The sequence below is a fragment of the Ptychodera flava genome, chromosome 1 (assembly GCF_041260155.1).
Source record: "Ptychodera flava strain L36383 chromosome 1, AS_Pfla_20210202, whole genome shotgun sequence".
NCBI classification, from domain to species: Eukaryota; Metazoa; Hemichordata; class Enteropneusta; family Ptychoderidae; genus Ptychodera; species Ptychodera flava.
Window position 1 is genome coordinate 60,773,443 of NC_091928.1, and position 8,510 is coordinate 60,781,952.

The window sequence follows — 8,510 nt, forward strand, 5'->3', positions numbered from 1 at the left end:
GTCAAAAAATTGTATTGCTAAGTTATCCCTATATACCAAAAATCAGACCTCTAGCTCTATTGGCTCGCTCAAAATTAGATATGTGCATAATTAATGAGGTACAATATGTGGCGTCATAAGCTGTCCCATCATACCATATATGAAGGGTGGTAGCACTTGTGGTTACTGAGTTATGGACAAATATGTATATTTGAGATCAAAGGTCATCAAGGTCACATGACATTTTGTCAAAATATCCGAGATATCTGCGTGAACGGATGGACTCACGGATGGACGAACAGACGGACATGACCCAATCTATAAGCTCACTGGACTTCATCTGTGGGGACTAAAAATTGTGTCACTGCATCCTTTTTGCAATATGAATACGATGAGAAACTAAATTTTTATTTTTCGTGGCCTTATACATGGGAATCTATGGAGATCTGCCTTATACATGGGAGTCTATGGACGTGTAAACTAAAAATATGCAAATTTCACCACGATTTGCCCAAATTTGGGAAGGTCACTCCTATGCACTTCCATACCAAGTTTCAAATCAATCGGACTTGTGGTTTCAGAGCAGGAGATTTTTTGACCAAAAATGGGAGAAAATTACAAAAAATTCATGAAAAATAGCAAGTCCAAGATACTGACCCAAGATGTGCACAATCATTTCATGTCAGCCCAAAGTACTTACATGCTAATTTTTCATGTAATCTGCTCAGTGGTTATTGAGTTTTTTCAATTTTGACTGTTTTTACATTTTTTCACTTAATTTGCATATTTTTGGCAATGACAACTTCATTTGAACAAAATCTCATCTACAGCCCATCATCCATGTACACACCAAATATCAAGATGAAATGTACAGCGGTTTTGGAGTTTTTGATGTTGACGGACAGACATACAGACATACAGACATACAGACATACAGACACACAGACATACAGACATACATATATACAGACATTTCCCTAGCCTATAAGAATAGCTTCCATTGCCATATATACATATGGCTATGGGAGCTAAAAAACATACTCTTTGACCAGAATTGATGGTGACTTATGTAACAATATGTTTATTTATTTTCCAATAAAGTGATAAATTTGGCAAATTGTCAATGTCTGCTTTGCTATGATTGAAGATGATCTGAACAGTGGCAGGAGTGCAAATATCATTGATATTGATGTTACACTAAGACAATATCAGTGACAACTTAGAAAAGCAAGGATATATTCAGGCTGTTTTTTTTTCAAACATTTCTGGATGAGACCTGAATCAAGCAATGAAAAAATGTTCCAATCGTCAACTTTTGATGGAGAAACCCGAGCCCCAAAACGATGTCAGAAATGAACTGTTAACAGCCTTTGTTGTTTTGTTTGTTTGACCTTTCACAAAAGTGTAAACAAAATTTTGAGCAATAGTCCGTGGGCTAGAGGGGGTCTACGTGCACCCCCACACAGGATAACAAACCTGTATTTTTCAGAAGCCTTGGGATCCCTAGAATACGAAATGGAATTTTAACAGAAAAATATAGGGATGGAATAGCTGTTATGGTCATGTTTTGAAGGGTACCGCAAAATCACGATTTTGCAACCCAATTGCATTTTCGTCAAATCTGTCTTCTTGTAAGTCATCTGCTGAGCTTATTTTTTAACGTAACCTCACTTGTTTGGTAGCATTAGAAAGGCAATTTATTCTTCTTTAAGATGATATATTGCAACATGCAATATATTCTACAGTTTTTGTGAAATATGACCAAAACTTACCCCATACCCCAAAGTTTAACATTGCAAATTACAGTAAATCTCAAATTATACCAATTTTTTAGCTAGGCAGAATAAAAAATCCAATTCTTTGTATAAAATTGGTTTTATTTGGTACAGGGACATGTCGGAAATATGAAATAGACTTTTAACAGAAAAAATATTGGGTCTCTACAGCTGTAACAGTCATATTTTGAAAGGTACGGCAAAATCTCCATATTCCTGACTTGCATGCATTTTTGTTGAAACTCTCTTCTTATAAGTCATCTGCTGAGGTTTTTATCGAATATAATGTAAGTTGTTAGGTACGATTGAAAAGATAATTAACTAGTCTTTAAAATGACATATTGTAACATGCACTATCTTGTATAGTATTCATGAAATATGACCAAAACTTACCCCATACCCCAAAGTTTACATTGACAATTGCAGTCATAGCTAAAATCAAATTCTACCAATTTTTTAGCTAGACACAAAAAATCTGGCCATTTTTGCTATTAAATCTGTTTTATTTGGTACAGGGATATGTCAGAAATATGAAATAGACTTTTAACAGAAAAAATATTGGGACTTTACAGCTGTAACAGTCAGATTTTGGAGGGAACCGCAATATCACAGTGTTGCAGATTTGCAAGCATTTTTGTTAAATTTGTCTTCCTATAAGTCATCTGCTGAGCTTGTTTTTGAATATAATCTAACTTGTTAGGTATCATTAGAAAGATAATTTACTAGTCTTTAAATTAACATATTGTAACATGCACTATCTTGTATAGTTTGTATGAAATATGACCAAAACTTACCCATACCCCAAAGTTTACGTTTAAAATTGCAGTCATAGCTAAAATCAAATTCTACCAATTTTTTAGCTAGACACAAAAAATCTGGCCATTTTTGCTATTAAATCTGTTTTATTTGGTACAGGGACATGTCAAAAATATAAAATAGACTTTTAACAGAAAAAATATTGGGTCTCTACAACTGTAACAGTCATATTTTGAAGGGTACCGCAATATCACAGTGTTGCAGATTTGCATGCATTTTTGTTAAACCTGTCTTCCTATAAGTCATCTGCTGAGCTTGTTTTTGAATATAATCTAATTTGTTAGGTACCATTGGAAAGGTAATTTATTCTTCGTTAAGATAACATATTGTAACATGCACTATCCTGTACAGTATTCATGAAATATGACCAAAACTTACCCCATACCCCAAAGTTTACATTGACAATTGCAGTCATAGCTAAAATCAAATTCTACCAATTTTTTAGCTAGACACAAAAAATCTGGCCATTTTTGCTATTAAATCTGTTTTATTTGGTACAGGGACATATCAGAAATATGAAATAGACTTTTAACAGAAAAAATATTGGGACTTTACAGCTGTAACAGTCAGATTTTGGAGGGAACCGCAATATCACAGTGTTGCAGATTTGCATGCATTTTTGTTAAATTTGTCTTCCTATAAGTCATCTGCTGAGCTTGTTTTTGAATATAATCTAACTTGTTAGGTATCATTAGAAAGATAATTTATTCTTTGTTAAGATAACATATTGTAACATGCAATATCTTGTACAGTTTTCATGAAATATGACCAAAACTTACCCCATACCCCAAAGTTTACATTGACAATTGCAGTCATAGCTAAAATCGAATTCTACCAATTTTTTAGCTAGACACAAAAAATCTGACCATTTTTGCTATTCAATCTGTTTTATTTAGTACAACGAAATGTCAGAAATATGAAATAAACTTTTAACAGAAAAAATATTTTGACTCTACAGCTGTAACAGTCATATTTTGAATGGTACCGCAATATCACAGTGTTGCAGATTTGCATGCATTTTTGTTAAACCTGTCTTCTTTTAAGACATCTGCTGAGCTTGTTTTTGAATATAATCTAACTTGTTAGGTACCATTGAAAAGGTAATTTATTCTTTTTTACGATAACATATTGCAACATGCACTGTCTTGTATAGTATTCATGAAATATGACCAAAACTTACCCCATACCCCAAAGTTTACGTTGAAAATTACAAAGCAAATTACAGCGAATCTGAAACTCTACCATTTGTTTACAATTTATTAACTTTGTATACAAAGGGCAATGCCTGTATGCAACCTATGAAATCTGTGATTTTGTTAAAAAAGTATGTCACAAATATGAAATTAACTTTAAACAGGAATATGATATGATTTTGTAGCCTTTTGAATCATATTTGGAAGGGTACCCAGGTATCATGGTAAATTTGTCGAAACACATACATTTCCTATATATGGGTTTCCCCCTCCAAAAATTATCCAAATGGCTACTAAATAGTATCATCTTCCCGTTAAAAGTTTATTTCATACTTGTGACATACATTTGTAACAAACAAATCAGATTTTATACAAGAATTGCCTTTTGTATTATGTGTAGCAAAAAATGGAAGAATTTAAGATAATTTGCGATTTGAACTTTTGGGGTATGGGGTAAAATTTGACCATATTTCAGGAAAACTGTGAAGGCCATTGCATATTACAATATGTCATCTTGAAGACGAATAAATTGCCCTACTAATGATACCCCACAAGCCAGGTTATGTTACAAAATAAGCTCGGCAGATGACTTACAAGAAGAATAATTTAACAAAAAAGGTGCCAGTCTGCGGTACTGCAATTTTGCGTCACCCTTCAAAATATGGCTGTTACAACTATACAATCCAAATATTTTTTTGTTAAAAGTCTATTTCACATTTCTGACATAACCCAGTACCAAATACAACAGATTTAATACCAAAACAGTGCCCTTTTTATCATGTCTAGCTAAAAATTTGTGGAATTTGATCATGTTAGCTATTACAGTCCTTTCTATAAACCATGGGGTATGGGGTAAGTTTTGGTCATATGTCATGAAAATTATACAGGATATTGCATGTTACTATATTTCATTTTAAAGGCGAGTAAAGTACCTTTTTAATGATACCTAACATACCATGTTGTATTCAAAAATAAGCTCAGCAGACAACTTACAAGAAGACAGGTTTAACAAAAACTCATGCGAGTCAACTATATTGTGATTTTGTAGTATACTTCAAAAAATGACTGTTACAGCTATAAAATCCCAATATTTTTTCTGTTAAAATATTACTTTATATTTCTAACATGTTTCAGTACCAAGTAAAACAGATTTAATACAAAACATTGCTGTTTTTATTGTGTGTAGGTAAAAACTCAGTAGAATTTGACGTTAGCTATGACAGTATCTTTGGATATACACTTTGGGGTATGGGGAAAGTTTTTGTCATATTTCATGAAAACTATACAAGATATTGCATATTACAATATGTCATTTAAAGCACTACTTAATTACCTTTCTAATGATACCAATCAAGCCAGGTTATAATCAATAACAAGCTCAGCAGACGACTTATAGGAAGACAGATTTAACAAAAACACATGCGGGTCAGTAATACTGAGATTTTGCTGTACCCTTAAAAATATGACTGTTACAGCTATAGAATCCCAATATTTTTTCTGTTAAAAGTCTATTTCATATTCTTAACATGTCCCAGTACCAAATAAAACAGATTTAATACAAAACATTGCCCAATTTTTTTATGTCTGAGTAAAAATTGGTAGAATTTGATTTTAGCTATGACTGCAATTTTAGATGTAAACTTTGGGGTATGGGGTAAGTTTTGGTCATATTTCATACAAACTATACAAGATATTGCATGTTACAATACATCATTTTAAAGACTAGTTAATTATCTTTTCAATCGTACCTAACAACTTACATTATATTCGATAAAAACCTCAGCAGATGACTTATAAGAAGAGAGTTTCAACAAAAATGCATGCAAGTCAGGAATATGGAGATTTTGCCGTACCTTTCAAAATATGACTGTTACAACTACAGAATTCCAATATTTTTACTGTTAAAAGTCTATTTCATATTTCTGACATATCCCTGTACCAAATGAAACAGATTTATAGCAAAAATGACCAGATTTTTTGTGTCTAGCTAAAAAATTGTTAGAATTTGATTTAGCTAAGACTGCAATTTTCAATGTAAACCTTGGGGTATGGGGTAAGTTTTGGTCATATTTCATGAATACTATACAGGATAGTGCATGTTACAATATGTCATTTCAAAGACTAGTTAATTATCTTTCTAATGATACCTAACAAGTGTGGTTATGTTCAAAAACAAGCTCAGCAGATGACGTATAGGAAGACAAATTTAACAAAAATGCATGCAAATTTGCAACACTGTGATATTGCCGTACCTTCCCAAATCTGACTGTTACAGCTGTAAAGTCCCAATATTTTTTCTGTTAAAAGTCTATTTCATATTTTTGATAAGTCCCTGTACCAAATAAAACAAATGTAATAGCAAAAATGGTCAGATTTTTTGTGTCTAGCTAAAAAATTGGTAGAATTTGATTTTAGCTATGACTGCAATTTTCAATGTAAACTTTGGGGTATGGGTAAGTTTTGGTCATATTTCATGAATACTATACAAGATATTGCATGTTACAATATGTCATTTCAAAGATAGTTAATTATCTTTCTAATGATACCTAACAAGTGTAGGTATATTCAAAAACAAGCTCAGCAGATGACTTATAGGAAGACAAATTTAACAAAAATGCATGCAAATCTGCAACACTGTGATATTGCCGTACCTTCCAAATCTGACTGTTACAGCTGTAAAGTCCCAATATTTTTTCTGTTAAAAGTCTATTTCATATTTTTGATAAGTCCCTGTACCAAATAAAACAAATGTAATAGCAAAAATGGCAGATTTTTTGTGTCTAGCTAAAAAATGGTAGAATTTGATTTTAGCTATGACTGCAATTGTCAATGTAAACTTTGGGGTATGGGGTAAGTTTTGGTCATATTTCATGAATACTATACAGGATAGTGCATGTTACAATATGTTAATTTAAAGACTAGTAAATTATCTTTCTAATGATACCTCACAAATTGATTATATTTAAAAACAAGCTCAGCAGATGACTAATATGAAGACAGCTTTAACAAAAATGCATGCAAATCTGCAACATTGTAATATTGCGGTTCCCTTCAAAATATGACTGTTACAGCTGTAGAGACCCAATATTTTTTCTGTTAAAAGTCTATTTCATATTTCCGACATGTCCCTGTACCAAATGAAACCAATTTCATACAAAGAATTGCATTGTTTATTCTGCCTAGCTAAAAAATTGGTATAATTTGAGATTTACTGTAATTTGCAATGTTAAACTTTGGGGTATGGGGTAAGTTTTGGTCATATTTCACAAAAACTGTAGAATATATTGCATGTTGCAATATATCATCTTAAAGAAGAATAAATTGCCTTTCTAATGGTACCAAACAAGTGAGGTTATGTTAAAAAATAAGCTCAGCAGATGACTTACAAGAAGACAGATTTGACGAAAATGCAATTGGGTTGCAAAATCGTGATTTTGCGGTACCCTTCAAAACATGACCATAACAGCTATTCCATCCCTATATTTTTTCTGTTAAAATTCCATTTCGTATTCTAGGGATCCCAAGGCTTCTGAAAAATACAGGTTTGTTATCCTGTGTGGGGGGTGCACGTAGACCCCCTCTAGCCCACGGCCTACAAGTGCTTTGCAACTTTGCCAAACAAAAATCTATAAGAGCAGTCATATAATATTGAGAATGCAACCAGTTACGGCAACACTAATGAATCATGCAACGGAAATTGTAGAGTCTAGAATGGTGGGTTATCTGACAAATTATAAACTCTGGGCCTAATATTTATTTTGTACACAATCCGATAAAATAAAATCCCAAACAATACATACAAAAGACTGACAAGACTCAAGCATTTTCTCTGGAACTGGAACCTTTCAAGCTCCAATAGCTGTAATTTTGATTTTTTTTTTTTCGGTATTTTTGTAATGTCTGTAAAGCGGAGTTTTTGTTCTACTCCAAAATTCATATCAAAATGCCCAGTTCAACAGGGTACTGCAATGCCCAATATCAGTGAGGGTAACTGAATTTTATTCCAGACTGGAATTCATTTGTCAACAACAATAACATTGTATATTTCACAAGTACAGTGTTTGTAAAGACTAATATACTTTTATTCCAACTACTTTTTGGAGAAGTATTTTTCACAAAGTGAATTGTACATTGTCATATCAAAATTACCATAAATTCCTTTTTAAAAAGTACAAAAATATTTGTTACTTTTAATGTTGCTTTTTGGTACTGAGGTTGACCCTTTTTCAGAAATTAATGTCATTTATAATATTAATTAGAGGAAAGAGAAACCAAACCGACAAATAATAGAAATACTTTTGTACATCCTGGTTAGACCTGAGAAAATAATTGTTCCTCAGGATTTGCTTTTGAAAAGCTAAAGAGGTTGTGAGCAAAATTTTTATTTATTTCCTTTTGACTAGTGACATTGTAACCCATGACTTGGATTCTAGATTTTACAAACTGTTCATAGAGGCATTACATATACAGGCAGTGTTGACATAATAAATTCTGAACATTTCCACATGGTCCAACATTAAAACAAAAACACTGTAAAGATATACATGACATTATTCCATATAAGTTGCAATACAGAACTACTTATGTGCTATAATTTCAAATAAATTTCCAAATTGGCTAAAGTTGAAGCAATGTTATTCAAACAAAATCACATACAGTCAAACCTGTGTATAGTGGTCATGCAAGGGATCAAGAAAAGGTGACCACTGTCTATAGAAGGTGTGTGGCATTAGTGTAGGTGGTGTGT